We start from the raw sequence: 14,135 nt of genomic DNA, 5'->3' as shown, positions 1-14,135 counted from the left end.
GGTTTTACAATTTCCTTTCTTTTTCATTTCTTTTGTATTATTTTAGCAACCAATTAGGATATGTGATTTTCTTGTATTGTTTTTATTTTCTTGCGCATTCTGTACGTTTTTAATGCTCTAGAAATTTGATACCGTTTATTTTTACAAAAAACATGTTTTTGTTTGTACAATGGTAGAACATTGTCGAATCTGAAATGTTTAGTTGTACTTAGCCGTGTTGTACACTTCATCTTTAATTTGATGGTATTTGAACACGATGACAACAGACATTGTTCCTGTGATTTCATTTGCAGCAATCAGGTATATTGTAACTTGAAAAATTATGCATATGTATCTGATTTGCTGTCAAACTTGTCTCTTACGGGGTCTGAAATTTAGTCTTCGCCTACCCTCATATGAATGAACGAGAAATAAAATTCAATTCATTTCAATTAAAAAACTTGCCCCTGTTAGAAGTACTGGCGCGGAGATGTGTGTTGTGAAGCTTGCCAGATTTCTGATAGTGGAGCGGCCGGTGCGAACTCCATGCTGTTTCGGGATCAATGAGTTCTCCATAGCTACAGACAATATGTTGTCAAGAGCAAGCACAAGATACCTTACACATGCCATAGAGAAGACAACTTGGGCAATAATTCGAGACATTCTTTACGAACAGTAAACAGTGCTAAACAACAGCACGAAAAGCGACACAGACCACAGCGTTGATTATTGTTACGATCGGCCTACAGGGGCACCGACCTGCAACATTTTCCTAGCCCGCCGCAGCTGCCGGTGTGGTGATGTTCGGAGAAGCGACCTTGGAACCCTCCCCAGCCCGCTGCGACGACTCGCTTTGTAAAGACGACAATGCGCAGCGTCAACAGCCGTACGGCGCCGGAATATCTAGCCCCGGTCGGCGGATCAAGTATTGTTAGTGGATTCGTCATCGCCTTCACGGTTGGCTTGGAACAAGAGAACTGCTGGAACAGGATGTTTTGCGGTGCGGTCTCACGGGCCCCAGAAGTCGTCACAGTCAATGGACAGACGCGGCGGCCTCTGACTGCGGAGTCAACTCTAGGATCAAGAGGCGCCTGCTCGGGGCAAGACCCCCGGTTGCAAGAACCCGCTCACCTGAGTGTGTTCAGTGAAACCCGTGCAGAAGGGAGTGTGTAAACCCTCGCCCTCAAAGGCGGATTGGCTACGATGACTTTGGACGTTCCCATTGGTCGAAGGTTGAGCGGCCGTTTTCCCTCACCTAGGAATATAAGGAGGACAGAGTGTTTTTAAGGAACGGTTGCGCGGCTGCTGGATGTGCCTGCTCTTTCAGTCATGCTAGATTGATGAACTGTTACATTCTCCACCTCTCCACCCTTCCTGTGGATATCGTGAATAAATCCCATATCCCTCGTTCTCGATGAGAACAAGTATCTCCCTTCAATAATGTCTTCAGCGTGTATGAGTTGGACGACGGCATGGGCCAGCTACCATCTATTTCGTGCCCGATCCCAACCCTTACAACTGGCTGGCAGCGGTGAGACAGAATTTTTGACGTGGTGCTTTGTCTGCAGTGATTGCTTGGTTCTTGCTTTCATTCTCTAGGCTTTATTTTGTGGTTCTGTTTAGAACAGTAAGGAAGCTGGATTGTTGATTATTAGCTGGGATGTGTTTACCTACGGATGTTTAGCGGGCAGGACCAACGCAGTAAAGCAGCAATCATTGAGTTAGGGACACAGCTGAGAGAAGAATTGTTGATTGTTAGTGAGGAACTGGGCCTAGAGGTACGCAAGGAAATGCTAAAACCGGAATTATTGCAGCTGATTTCGGAACAGGCCAGTGAGGAGGACACTGAAATTGGGTTGAAAATTCCTAGAAAAAGAAAGAAACGGGACGGAGAGACAAAAAAACGGCATAGATAAGAACGGGACAGAGAGAGAGAAAGAGAGAGAGAGGAACGCGAGAAAGATCGCTGGTTAAGAAATATGCAACTTGAACTTGAAAGCAAATGTTTGGTGTTGTCTCAAGGAAGTAAAGGGGATGTGGAACGATGGATTGAGGCAGACACATAACGCATGGACAGGCTGTTAAAGCCGTTTGAGGTGGGGAACGACATAGGCTTGTTCCTAGGAAATTGTGAAAGGACTTGCGAGAAGATAAACTTCGGTCCGAGTACATGGCCACAGCGGTTGCTGTCTATGTTGCCATGTGAGGCTTCGGAAGTAATCGCCAGAATCTGTGCAACATGCATATGATTATGCGAAGGTTAAGGCTAGCCTTTTGAAGATGTACTGCCTTTCAGCCGAAGCTTTTCGGCAAAGGTTTAGAAGCACAGGCAAGAAGAATAGTGAGCGGTACCCGGCGTTTTCATACGGCTTAAAGGCCAATCTAGTCGAGTGGTTGAAAAGCGCGTATGCGTACGAGAGCAGTTTCACGATAGCATCCCACAATCTGCGAAGCTGTGGGTGCAAGAGAGAGGAAACGTAAAGACTGTGGAAAAGGGCAGCTGAATTAGCCGAAGAATACGCAACGCGTAGAAAGCTGAACGCCGAGGACGGAAATTGGCTCGGTTGAAATGGACCACGGAAACCATTTCCGTTCAAAAAGGGTTCGCAGATTAGACGGCCGGAGCCTGTAAAGCTGGTGAAAAAGCCCTCCTAAAAGAGCGAGAAGTCAAATGGGGAAACTGTACAAAAAGAGCAGAAAAGAAAATTCGAATCTTTTAGACTGATCCGCCCGCTGCTGTAAGTGCCACAAACTAGGACCTACCGCTATAAACTGCGGGAAGCCTAGCGTAGTTTCCTGCGGCGTGGATGAAAAAGGCACTTTTTCTGCCGGGTGCTGCGAGACAGTGCCGCCACTATGGACATTGTCTATCCGTCTTACGTGACGGTAGATGACTTCACGGGAGAAGCAGCATGGATCAAACAAGTTGCAGAAGAACACAGCGTGTGTCTGCCCATGGTCAAGGTCAAAATCAGCGAACCGTTCGGGGAGCTCGTGACCGAGGCTGCAGGTTCCAAATTCTTGTCGCTGCGGCGCCGTTACATTTTTCTTGAATCGGTTGGATAAGTTACTGCAGAACAAGAGGCTTAAACTGGGACAGTGCGCAGCACAGGCGTTGACGTGAGGCCAAGCTCGTAAAATCGCGTTGCTTTCGGCTGATAATGCGAAAGCTTCTCCAGCGGAAGTAGCAATAGAGGTAGCTTCAGTAACCAATTTCGAGCTAGGCTAGAGGGACGAATAAACGGTTGAGGAACACTGCCAGCTGACCAGCTCAATGAGAGCGTATCACTAGGCTGTCAAAGTTCACGCCTGCAGGAAGAGCCAGCTGACGCACTCGCAAGCGAGACAGGGTCGTTCCTATCACCGGCCCCAAAGAACTTTGATCAGCTCTTACGTGTGGACAGATAGTCACTGGCAGCCAAGCAAACGAACGATGACAGTTTAGCTAAATTGCAACACACAGCTAAAGAAGGCATTGCTAGGCACAACGTGACGATATAAGAGAGAGGAGCATTGTTGTATCGGCACTAAAGGGACCGAAAGGGCAGGATTCTCGATCATTTAGTTGTACCTACTAAGTAGAGCGAGGACCTTTTGAGTCTCTGTCATAGAAATGGGTCGTCTGGCCACCAAGGCATAAATAAGTCGAAGGAAAAATTGCTTATGGAATACTACTGGCCTGGCTGTTTCATAGACGTAGAAAACTTTGTAGGTTCATGTGACGCCTTACAGCGCTCGGATAAACCAGGAGAAACCTGTAAAGCTCCACTAAAGGTAGTGCCCTTAATTTCAGAACCTTTCAGACGACTCGTGACAGACATGTTCGGGCCTCTTCCAAATACAAAGTCGGGTTACCTGTATATGTTTACGATGCTGTGTGCGGCTACAAAGTTTCCGGAAGCAATCACTCTGAAAGAGCTCAACTCCACCAAGGTAGTAGACGCGTTTTTTACAGTAGTCGCACGTGTTGGGTTTCCAGGCGACACTCAGGCAGATCAAGGGTCATTATTCACCAGCGCATTGACCACCACATTTTGCAAAAGTGCGGGGTAAAGTTGACACACAGTTCTGTCTGTCATCCTGAGTCAAATTGTGTAGAGAGGTGGCATTCAGTGCTTAAGCGAGTTTTGCGGTTGCTCTGTTACGAGCAAAGGAGGACTGGGAAAATTGTCTTCCGGGCCACTTTGTTTGCTTTGCGAACGGTTCCTCATGAAGCGACAGGGTTCTTTACAGCAAAACTAGTGTATGGCAGGACACTCCGTTCTATACTGAGAATGTTAAGGCAGATGTGGGAGGAAAGAGGAGAGAGCCCAACAATGATAGAGTACGTGGTAAATCTGCTGGAACGGCTAAGTGCAACACAAGAACTAGTCGAGAAAAACATGGCAGTAGCTCAAAAGAACGCCAAGTTCTATTACGATAAGAATACGTGGCTTCGTACGTTTAACGCCGGAGACCAGGTAATGATCTTCAAACCTTCAAATAAGAAGAAGCTTGAAGTTCACTGCAACGCACCCGTTGAAGTGTTGCACAAACTTTCCTATACTGACTATGCTCTGAAAGTGCCCGGTCGCAGGAAGAAGGTGTGGATATACCACTGCAATTTGATGAAGCCGTACGTGGAGAGGATCGTAGTCGTTAACTGTACCACCAAGGAGAAGAATGACACTAGTACCGAGTTTAATGAGTATAAGGCGACCTCAACTCTAATATCAGCCTAGAAGAATTGGTGAAACATTCGGTAAGCTCGCACTCTCTTAGATCCGAGCAGCCAAATGAGCTAAGAGGGCTGTTAGGGGAACATCTCGACAGATTCAGCGATCTGCCAGGTAGAACCGAATTAATAACGCATGAAATAGAGCCGACATCAACCGAACCCGTAAGATCAAAGTCTTAGAGTGTGTTTCCATGACAAAGAAAATTATGGAGGTAAAGATACAGCGCATGCTAGAGTTGGGAGTTCTTGAGCCTGCTGGGAGTGGCTAAACGTGAACACTAATACATGTACAAGCCACTAATAAAGACCCTCGTCCGTGCGTGACTACAGGAAGTGAAATGCCATCACTAGGGATCAGCTGCACAAGATACCCAACATTGATTAACGAATCGAAAGAGTTAGCGCTGCTAAATACATTTCAACTATGCATATCGGGCGGGGATGCTAGCAAGTTCCCCTTTCAGAAAATGGCAGCCGCTATGCCGCATTCATCTTACCTACAGGCATGTTTCGCCCTCTCACCCAAAGCTTCGGGCTGTAAAACGCGCCCTTTCGCTTCTCTAAGTTAATGGATATTGTCCTGAAAGACATGCTGGAGTTCGCTTCGCCGTATCTCGATGATGCAGCAATTTTTTCGGACAGCTGGAAAAAGCACGTATCGCACCTCAAACAGGTGCTCTCACGGTTGAGGGAAGCAGGCTTAACGATGAAGGCGGAAAAGTGTAGGTTTGGCTGCTCGCAGGTTACATATCTGGCCATGTTATCGGTCAGAGCACGAGACGGCCGGCCGAGCTGAAAACTGCCACGACTGGAGATTTTTCTCAACCGCGTACGAAAACAGACATTCGTTCATCTTTGGAACTTGTGGGTTACTATCAACGGTACATTCCGAATTACTTACAAATAGCAAGTCCTTTAACGGACGGCGTCCGAAAGGGAGCACGGAGTAGAGTGCACTGGAATAAGGACAAAGAAAACGCTTTCCAAAGTTGAAAATTGGTTTCTCGCCCTGTGCTTCGCTCGCCGGACTACAAAAAGGAATTCATAGTTCCATGTGACGCAAGCGACAGGGGTATGGGCGTGGTACTTAGTCAGGTCGGCGACGATAATGAGGAATATCCTATCCTCTATGCCAGCCATAAGCTAACTGTAAGAGAAGAAGCCTACAGTGCTTCAGAGAAGGAATTTGCTTGGCTAGTTTGGGCAGCCTGAAGTTGTCGTGTTACTTGTAGGGAGCCAGCTTCATCTTCGAGACCGAATGTTGTATCTTGTCACCAGCAGGGGGACAGGCTTGTGGGCACTCCAGCGCCACCATCATCATCATCATCATCAGCCTGGTTACGCCCACTGCAGGGCAAAGGCCTCTCCCATATTTCTCCAACAACCCCGGTCATGTACTAATTGTGGCCATGCCGTCCCTGCAAACTTCTTAATCTCATCCGCCCACCTAACTTTCTGCCGTCCCCTGCTACGCTTCCCTTCCCTTGGAATCCAGTCCGTAACCCTTAATGACCATCGGTTATCTTCCCTCCTCATTACATGTCCTGCCCATGCCCATTTCTTTTTCTTGATTTCAACTAAGATGTCATTAACTCGCGTTCGTTCCCTCACCCAATCTGCTCTTTTCTTATCCCTTAACGTTACACCTATCATTCTTCTTTCCATAGCTCGTTGCATCGTCCTCAGTTTGAGTAGAACCCTTTTCGTAAGCCTCCAGGTTTCTGCCCCGTAGGTGAGTACTGGTAAGACACAGCTATTATACACTTTTCTCTTGAGGGATAATGGCAACCTGCTGTTCATGATCTGGGAATGCCTGCCAAACGCACCCCAGCCCATTCTTATTCTTCTGATTATTTCTGTCTCATGATCCGGATCCGCAGTCACTACCTGCCCTAAGTAGATGTATTCCCTTACGACTTCCAGTGCCTCGCTGCCTATTGTAAACTGCTGTTCTTTTCCGAGACTGTTAAACATTACTTTAGTTTTCTGCAGATTAATTTTTAGACCCACTCTTCTACTTTGCCTCTCCAGGTCAGTGAGCATGCATTGCAGTTGGTCCCCTGAGTTACTAAGCAAGGCAATATCATCAGCGAATCGGAAGTTACTAAGGTATTCTCCATTAACTTTTATCCCCATTTCTTCCCAATCCAGGTCTCTGAATACCTCCTGTAAACTCGCTGTGAATAGCATTGGAGAGGTCGTATCTCCCTGCCTGACGCCTTTCTTTATTGGGATTTTGTTGCTTTCTTTATGGAGGACTATGGTGGCTGTGGAGCCGCTATAGATATTTTTCAGTATTTTTATATATGGCTCGTCTACACCCTGATTCCGTAATGCCTCCGTGACTGCTGAGGTTTCGAGCGCCACCATTACAGTATAAATATCCTACCCAAGCAGGGGGGCGTGTCTTCAGATATGTGATGTACCGGCCAGTCGTCGTCAATAAATCTCTTGCGCAACTGTCGTCTCTTTAATAATGGCGACAAGCATGGGATGAACCGCCGGCCCTGATTTAAGCAGCAATACTTAAACTTAAGAGATGTGGCATCAGGGGCCTTCCTCTTCAGTTACTGACATCCTACCTGAAAAATTGACAGCGATGTGTGGCTATAAACACTAGCATATCATCTACACGAAAAACACAAACAGGTGTCCCTCAGGGAAGTATTCTTAGCCCATTTCTGTTTAACGTTTACATAAACGACACAGTTCTTATCCACCTAGAAGCAAAATTCATAAACTACGCAGATGATACGAGTGCTTTTTATCAATCAACTCTTATACAGGCCTCATTGGTGCAGCGAACAACCTATTAACCCACATCTCAAAATGGAGCCAGGACAACTTTTTAAGAACAAGCTCGAATAAAACACAAGCAGTCATCTTTAAAACAAGAGGTACCTGTACTCCATTGACCCACAACATATTTTAGAACTCTGAGAAAATAGAGGTTGTTGACACGGTAAAAGTACTTGGCGTATATTTTACCGACACTTTGCAATGGGACGCTCACGTGGATTTTGTACTTCAGAAACTGAGCCGCGTAACAGGTATACTACATCGAAATCACTACCTTTTACCAACGTCAGCTAAATTGATCATTTATAATGCACTGCTTGCCTCGCATGTAAATTATTGCCATCTTGTATGGGGCATGACATCAGCTTCCAATCACTCTAAAATACTATTGATGCAAAAATATAATACGCGCTATCGCAAATGCGCCATACAACTCGCACACTGAGAGCCTTTTTATCAAGTACAACATAACAAAAAGTCATCATCTCTACAAACCAACCCTCCTACGCACGTACTACTTTCAGGTAAAAAATAGAAGCAACTTAACAAATATAGCAAACTTAACAGAGAATACCCCACATATGGGATGCTCAGCCATGAAAAATGGCTCATACCCTTTTCGAGGACAAATTACAGCCATAAAATGGTCGCAAATACCTTGCCACGGCTACTAAATTCTTACCTAGAAGCCGGCATTGACACAATCGGAGCTCATCTGTCTGGTGAAAACTACGATTTAAATCGCCATGGTTCCGTAAAACCACATGTATTCAATGAAAGAAATGTAATTTATTTGATGTAACACACTGTTCTTTATTTTTTCATTTCTGAAAGTGTTCTTTGCCACTGGTCTGCCAATATGCAAAGGGGGCAAGGGACCACTCAAGCTGCCAATAAGCAGCTTTTACCTTGGCCCCCTCCATTTGCTTGTAATTGGGCACAAATAAAATGAAATGAAATGAAATCATGGACAACGATTTGCCATCGTCTTCAAGCCACCAACTGTTCGTTGGGCGCCTGATGGAATTTTGTACCACGACACATCGATATCTACTTCGAGCAGTTCGATGCTTTTGCGAGAGTGAATAAGCTGGACGGACCACGCAAGACGGATGTTCTTATCACGATAGCGGGTGACAGCGCGTAAGCCCCATTGCGGAGCTTGATGTTTCAGGAGGCTCCAGAAGAGAAGACGTATCAAGAGATAAAACAGGCGCTTCTGAAACATTACGCGCGAAAGCGGTCGATAGTCACGGAGCGTTACAACTTCCATAAACGCACACAGGGACCCCGCGAGGCAGTTGACGACTTCATCGTGGAATTGAAGTGGTCGGCAACGCACTGCTCGTTTGGAACGTTTTTAACTGAGGCGCTCAGAGACAAGCTCGTCGTGGGTGTGCGCAGCGAGGCTATTCGATGCAAGCTTTTGGCCACTGAAGTTGAGGAAGGCCTAACATGGGACAAAGCGTGTGTTATCGCCACGTCCATGGAAGCCGCGGAAAACCACGCGAGGGAGACGCTACCGGGACGAGACGGGAACCAAGAACAAGAGGACGACGTCAAGTGGCAACGCGGCGACAATGCCGCGACTATGCGATTAACCAGCGACTTTCGGCGGCGTGGTACGACGGCTGCGAGGAAAGGGTCTGCTGAGAAGAAGAGGATACGGTCGTGTTTTCGTTGTGGGAATCGCCATCACCAGCAGGACTGTCGGCTCATAAAGGCAAGGTGCTACAGTTGTTCCCAGATGAGACATTTAGCTATTACGTGTAAGAGAAGGTAGGGTAATTTCACCGCGGAAGAGGACACCTCTAGCTTATAACTGTACACGCTAAGAGAAAGGGTTGAGCTGTACAAAATTGATATGAGTGTAAATGGGCAAATCACTGCCATGGAAATAGACATGGGCTCAGCGGTATCTATTATGCCTGAAAGTGATTTTGTGAAATACTTTGGACATCTGCCATATCAGCATGTGTAGTTTCGCTTAAGGACATACAATGGCTTAAGCATTCCCTTGAAGGGCAATGTCACTGTAAATGTAACTCATTAAAGCTATTCTTTTAGACTGCCGCTCGGGATAGCGGCGAATGAACAGGAGCGCACGGTATGCACTGCTTGGCCGAGACTGCTTGAAGCATATTCGCCTAAACTGGTTACATGTTTTGCGAGTGCACACAATTGCTAAACAGGAGGGGTTGCTAGACAAGCACAAGGTTATGTTCACGGGCCCAATTGGAACTATTAAGAGGTTTGTGGGCTCCTTTGCAGTGAAGCAGGGAGCGCAACCTGTGTTCTGTAGAGCCAGGGCAGTGTTATACGCCCTGAAAGACAAAGTTAAAGAAAGAGTTGAAGGAGTTGGAATCGGCCGGTGTGTTGTACCGGGTGCGTGAAAGCCAATGGGCAACCCCGGTCGTAGCAGTTCTGAAGAGTGATGGAGAAGCGGTCAGACTCTGTGCTGACTACCATACGTCTTTAAACCCCTGCATTACGGTTGCCCACTACCCGCTGCCATTTCCAGATGTGCTCGCGTCGTTGGCAGGGGGAACTTGTTTCAGTGTGCTTGATTTATCGAAAGCGTACTTTCGCAAGAGCTGCTAACGATAAATACACACCTTGGGCTTTTCCGTTTCACTCCTTTACCGTTCGGTGTCGCGAGCGCACCTGTCATTTTCCTGTCGGTAATGTATCGGGTATTGGCTGGCTTGGAGGGCACAGTGTGCTATCTCGATGATGTTCTCATAGCAGGAAAGACCGAACACGCGTGCCTGAGACGCACCGAACAGGTGCTGCAGAGACTACGGAAGCATGGGATACGTGCCAACGCTGGTAAATGTAAATGTCGTAAAAACCGCGTCCTCTATCTTGGTCACAATATTCATGCGGTTGGCATGCATCCTACGAAAGATAAAATAGAAGCCATACTGGGGGCTTCAACTCTGACTGGTGTCTCCGAATTGGAGGCTTTACTAGGGTTGGTGAATTTTTACGCTAGGTTCCTTTTCCAAACAGTCAACACCTTAGAACCGCTCTACAAGCTCCTCAGAAAAGATTGTCCATGGGAATGGACAACAGAGAATGAAAGCTGCTTTCATAAATGCAAGCTGCTCCTGAGCGGCGGCTCAGTGCTAACTTTGTACGATGGAAACAAACCGCTGCGCCTTACATGTGACGCATCGGCATACGGCTTTAGAGCGGTGCGCACCATACCGAAGGTCGTTGCGAGAGACCTATTGCGTTCGCGTCACGCATGCTTACAGCGGCCGAAAGAAAGTATGCACAAATTGAGGCGAAGCTCTAGTCATTATTTTTGGCATTAAAAATTCCTTAAGTACTTGTTCGGTCGGCAGTTCGAAATAGCGGCTGATCATCAACCGCTGGCGCAGTTGTTTGATGCGAAGAGACACAGCAGTCAAGTAGCGATAGCAAGAGCGCAGTGATGAAAAAATTTCTCGGCTTGTTATCAGTATGTCATCAAGTACAAGAAGGGCCAACAAGTAGGCCACGCAGACGGCTTATCGAGGCTTCCGTTGGAAACAACTACGGGGAAAGAACAATATTTTTTTCGCCTCAGTGAGGGGTTCCCTTTACAGCCCAGGAAGTGGCTGAAGAAACAAGCAGAGATGAAGTTCTGAGAGCGGTAGTAGACATGACGTGACGCGGTTGGCTTCAAGAAAGAGAAGTGCAATACCACCCGTATTTTAGTCGTCGACACGAGTTATCGATAGAGCAGGGTTATTTGTTGTGGAACAGTCGGGTTGTTATCACGAAAGCTCTTAGGCCAAGTAGTCTGTCTTTAATTCACGAGAGCCTCCCATGAATGACGAAAATCAAAATGCTGGCTCGCAGTTAGATTTGGTGGCCAAACCTGGATACAGAACTAGAAGACATGATACGAGCGTGCGAGGTCTGTCAAAGTGTACGGAGTTGAGCACAATCAGTACCGGTGCAACCATGGCCAATAGCTACAAACGCTTGGGAAAAGGTTAATTTAGATTTTGCGGAAATGTTATCAGATCATTGCTGCTGATGGTAGACGCGTACTGAAAATGGCTCTAGCTAAGAGTAATGCACGGCACATCAGCCTCGGCCACGGTGGAGGCGGTAAGAAGCAGCTTTTCGGCGTATGGCCTGCCCAGTTTCGTTGTGACCGAGAATGGTCTACAATTTAGATCCAGGGAATTTCACCGGTTCTTGGAACAAAACAATGTAAAGTCACTTTTCACGCCCCCATATCACCCCCAGTCAAAGGTGCAGTGGAAAGGTTGGTGCAGACTACGAAGAGGGGGATCTTAAAATTACAGCTAAAACATGAAAGAGCCAGCCGAACGCAGTCATTACAACACCGCATTGATACATGAATACTTTGTTTAGCGCAAAACGACAGACGCAAGAAAGACGACCAGGACAAGGCGCTACTCTCAACTGACATCATTTTATTGCGTCATTCCTTCATAGACCGCTCAAACCAGTGGAACATGCGCAGTGATCACCATGCGGAGGAGCCACCAACATCCGATCCCAAGAGCGCACTCACGCGACAGAATAAAAAAAAATAAAAAAATCAGCGCTGTACAAGGTTAAGGAAGGCACACTAATGCACGGTGAGGCCAATGACTGAATGAAAAATGCTTCCGCTAACTCTCGGGCGATGGTGTCACGGCTCTTCTTCAAAATCGTGGTATCACGAAACATGGGTATGCACGTGCATTTTTTACAATGCTGAGCCAAATGGGAAGCTGTGCCTGTTGGTATGCATCGCTCATGTTCTCCAAGGCGCTCGTTAACACAGCGGCCTGACTGCCCTACATACACTTTGCCACATGACAAGGGAATCTTATAAACCACACCGACGCTGCAATCTACACATTTCACGTGGTTCTTTTCCCCGTCAGGTTTTTTACTTGTTTTAGAAATATGGCTGCACAAAATTGACAGTTTCTGAGGAGCGGAAAACACTACCGGGATTTGGTATCTAGTGGCGACATTCTTTAGATTTTGAGCTACTCTGTGGCAATACGGCACAACTTCAGGCCTCTTCTTTTGTGTGATGCAGTTACTTTTGTGCCGCTTCCCTGTCAGTTTTTGAAGCAATACCTCCGAGACTGATGTCACCACCACACTTGGGTAACCAGTAGCCTGCAGCCTATTTAACTGTGCAATGAAACTCATGTTCGCAGAGTGATGATAAGATTCCTTTAAGGAAGATTCTAAACACATCAAAGCAATGGCGCGTTTCACAGTCTTTGAGTGTGCGGACGCCTAAGGTAAATGTTCCTTACGTGCACGTGGCGAGTACATCCAACAGGCGTGGCCTGTTTGTAAACATAGCTGCAAATCTAAAAACTGGAGTTTACCATCCCTAGATAGCTCATGTGTGAAAGTTAAACTTTTGCCACTGTCACTGAACAGAGTTAAAATATCAGCTACCGTCATGGAGCATTCGTTGATAGTCTGCTTTATCACAACAAGGAAATCGTCAACATATCTAAAAATCTGAACCGAGTCATTGCTTAAGGCACTCTTAAGAGCGCGGTCGACAAACGATAAAAAAATATTACAAAGAGCAGGCGCCACACATGAACCAATACACACACCATTTTTCTGGATAAAAAGGTTATTTTCGAACTGTATAAAAGTTGCACTTAAATAAAATTCAAGAAGGGACATGAAACTTTCCGAAGACAATCCGGTGGCATTGCGAAAATCTACCTCGCCACTTTCTTCGATGCACGTCATCATACTGCAAAATAGCTCATCATGCCTTCTTGAATTTTATTTAAGTGCAACTTTTATCCATTTCGAAAATAACCTTTTTATCCAGAAAAGTGGTGTGTGTATTGGTTCATGTGTGGCGCCTGCTCTTTGCAATATTTTTTTATCGTTTGTCGACCGCGCTCTTAAGAGTGCCTTAAAGAATGACTCGGTTCAGATTTTTAGATATGTTGACGATTTTCTTGTTGTGATAAAACAGACTAACAACGAATGCTCCATGACGGTAGCTGATCATTTAACTCTGTTCAATGACAATGGCAAAGGTTTAACTTTCGCACATGAACTATCTAGGGACGGTAAACTCCAGTTTTTAGATGTGCAGCTACCCTTACAAACAGGCCACGCCTGTTGGATGTACTCGCCACGTGCACGTAAGGAACTTTTACCTTAGGCGTCCGCGCACTCAAAGACTGTGAAACGCGCCATTGCTTTGATGTGTTTAGAATCTTCCCTAAAGAAATCTTCACTCTGCGAACATGAGTTTCATTGCACAGTTAAGTAGGCTGCAGGCTGCTGGTTACCCAAGTGTGGTGGTGACGTCAGTCTCGGAGGTATTGCTTCAAAAACTGAAAGGGAAGCGGCACAAAAGGAACTGCATCACACAAAAGAAGAGGCGGTGGTGGTGGTGGTGGTGGTGGTGGTGATGTTGAAGCAGGTGGGGTTAGCCTGGCATACATAGCCGGCAATTGTTCCGCCTGATCGTCCTTTGAGTTGAGATCAGGGTGGTGTCACCAGGTGTCGATAAGCCCCGTGTCTCGCAGGAAGGCTATCAGCAGTCGTTGCGCTCTCTTCCTGAATGCCGCGGGCCCTCCGGGGAAAACAACGTCTTCAAAGGTCCTGTGGGTAAGACCGCTCTTTTGTAGGT

General features: G+C 46.5%; 1 protein-coding gene and 1 long non-coding RNA gene across 8 annotated transcripts in view; one reads left to right on the top strand and one right to left on the bottom strand.

The window, feature by feature from the left end:
• The window catches only part of LOC135911538 (chymotrypsinogen B-like), a 799,265-nt gene that overhangs the window by 348,659 nt on the left and 436,471 nt on the right, over positions 1–14,135 (bottom strand). The gene's annotated exons all lie outside the window — the stretch shown is intronic.
• LOC135911540 (uncharacterized) overlaps positions 1–14,135 on the top strand; it is a 302,235-nt gene that overhangs the window by 55,339 nt on the left and 232,761 nt on the right. Inside the window, exon 1 of one of the 5 annotated variants that reach the window (XR_010567384.2) lies at positions 14,043–14,113. The exons of the other annotated variants lie outside the window; for them this stretch is intronic. This is a non-coding gene — a long non-coding RNA (uncharacterized lncRNA). Of the gene's footprint in view, positions 1–14,042; positions 14,114–14,135 lie in introns of those variants that run through there. 5 annotated transcript variants of the gene reach the window in all.

The sequence above is a fragment of the Dermacentor albipictus genome, chromosome 7 (assembly GCF_038994185.2).
Source record: "Dermacentor albipictus isolate Rhodes 1998 colony chromosome 7, USDA_Dalb.pri_finalv2, whole genome shotgun sequence".
Lineage (NCBI taxonomy): Eukaryota > Metazoa > Arthropoda > Arachnida > Ixodida > Ixodidae > Dermacentor > Dermacentor albipictus.
The sequence above is the reverse complement of the archived record's forward strand: the minus strand, read 5'-3'. Positions and strand labels throughout refer to the sequence as shown.